Consider the following 2,680-nt stretch of genomic DNA (forward strand, 5'->3'; position numbering starts at 1 on the left):
CTCTCTCTCTCTCTCTCTCTCTCTCTCTCTCTCTCTCTCGCTCTCTGTTTACTAAAACGATAGAAAAGTTTGAAGTTGCAAGTCTGTACACGCACGTGCAGTACAGGGAAACCCTCAGATAGCTTAATACGTTCAGCGCGTGGGGCACTTAAACAGAAGGGCTAGCACTCAAAAAAGTAAAATTACTACTTTAATTAACTGCCCATTACATGTATATTTTCGGTAGCTAAGTACATTACACATTAATGCATCAACTTCACTAATAAGGGTAGGCTACAAGCTATTTATCCAGTAATATGAAAGGATTCTGCATAATGAGTATGCCTAGACTCTACTTTTGGTATTCTAAGCATATTTTGATGCTAATACTAATGTAATAGTACCAATACAATAATGTAGCCTTGTAAGGACTTGTAACAGAGTACACTGTAGTATTGCTACTTCACAGTAACAGATCCGAGTAGGCTGCTTCTACCAATCATGTTTCCCCATTGTAAATAAAATAAAATAAAACATACTTCATTACAAGTAGAAGTAGTTGTCAGCTAAATTTACTTTTGTATGTAATATAGACTAAGAATCAAAAAGTAGGTCTACTCATTATGCAGAAAGGCCACCTTCAGTGTTGTAGTATATAGCCTATTACAATCTTTGGAGTATTAATACCAATTTATTAACATGTAACACCATTTTAATGTTGTAGCAGGTTTTTGGAAAAGCTAGTACAAGTACAGCAGTTGAATAAATTTACTTACTTTCTTACTTAAACAACAACACCTGACCCGCACAAACTAAAAGCTACTAACTAGACTATATAACTACACTAGTATAATAAAGGCCCTGTCTTGCTGAGGGGCCATGTGTCAAAATCCTGTTTTAATACCTTTAATATCCCAATTGATGTTATTATGTAATCGTGCATATTAAATAAATTAAAGTGTTTAAAGGACCCATGGCATGAAAATTTCATTTTATGAAGTTTTTTAACATTAATATGCATTCCCCCTGCCATAGGGGACCATAGGCAGTATTGTCCCCCTGTGGCTAGAAATGGCAATAGGTGTAAACCGAGCCCTGGGTATCCTGCTCTGCCTTTGAGAAAATGAAAGCTCAGATGGGCCAATCTGGAATCTTGCCCCTTATGAGGTCATAAGGAGCAAGGTTACCTCCCCTTTCTCTGCTTTGTCCGCCCAGAGAATTTGGCCAGTCCATGAGAGAGAGACAGCTGGCTTTCAAACAAGCAAGGTGGCAGTTGGTCAAAGCCACACCCCCACCTTGCAAAATCTCCTCGTCAATAGCTTCAGACCCAGAAATGGAACGTCCTAAAGGAAAGCTCATTGTGGGACCGGCTCTAGTGGCTGTAATTCTGCATCAAGGCTGAATTTTGGGAAATAGACTTCAGTTTTGGTATTAGGGGACCACTAAGGCCTAAACAAAAGCATCCAAAGAGCACTATGTCATGAGGCCTTTAATCATCAACTGCTCACTTTCAAACAACATTAACATTTAAGCAAAAAAGAGAACAATTTTAATAGAACAAGTACAATTCAGTTGTTGTATCATAAAACGTCTAAATAACAATACATTTCCCCTAAAACCTACTAAAGCAGGCAAACAGGGTTACAACTTAGATATCTGTGTGTGTTTTGGTCCATGTGTCCATGAATGAATAGCTGCACTCAGAGTACGGCTGGAAATTGTTTGGGAAGGCGACATAAAGGGACTTTGGCCTCAAAGAGGTCCGGGTACACCATCGGATAACTCAGGACGGTGAGTTATGGCTTTGCCCAGGCTGTTTTTATCAGGGGTGGAGAAGTGTTGACCACAGGTGTGGAGGCAGTCCTCAGATTCAAGGAACACTTTAAGGATAGACACACCTCTTCAATAGTGTGTACTGTAGATATGCGGACTACTGATTGCTATTGTGGTCCCCCTTTTTTTTTAAAGGATGATAAGTATCCTTATTGGGAAATCACACTGCAATATACTCGGGGAACTACCCTAAACTGTATGGGAACAACAGTAGATATTAAAACCCCAGAACGAAGATTCAATCCTGGTTGTGGAAGTTGCCATGGATACTGGAGGATGAGATTCTTTCCAGTGTCACAGGAAACATTCACATCAAGTTTGTCTGAGACATGCGGGGGCAGAATCTGCAGTTTGCTGGGAGAATCTGTAGAGCTCCTCCTCAACATCTAAGATGATTTAGAATAAAACGCATAAGAAGCTAAAAGTAAAGTAAAACTGGTAATACCACCCAGCTGGAATAAACAGCATGGCACAGCTTTCATATTTGACAAAACATGTACATGTACATGTTGAGGCATTGGGAATAATGTTTTTTTCTTCTCATAATGTGATGTATGAAATTGAAGTGTAGTGATATAAGGCAGCCAAAGAAGAGTCAACCCCTTATAAAGTAATAATTTTAATTTAACATTACTGTTCTTAAAGGTTCCATGGCATGAAAATTTCACTCATGAAGTTCCCCCAGTGGATAGAAATGGCGATAGGTGTAAACCGAGCCCTGGGTATCCTGCTCCTTTTGAGAAAATTAAAGGAAAGCTCAGATGGGTCAATCTGGAATCTTGCCCCTTATGACCTCATTATGACCCCCTCTTTCTCCTCCTCAAAAGCTCAAAAGCTACAGATTCAGAAAAGGCACATACTAAGGAAA

Source organism: Etheostoma spectabile, chromosome 18 (assembly GCF_008692095.1).
Source record: "Etheostoma spectabile isolate EspeVRDwgs_2016 chromosome 18, UIUC_Espe_1.0, whole genome shotgun sequence".
NCBI lineage: Eukaryota > Metazoa > Chordata > Actinopteri > Perciformes > Percidae > Etheostoma > Etheostoma spectabile.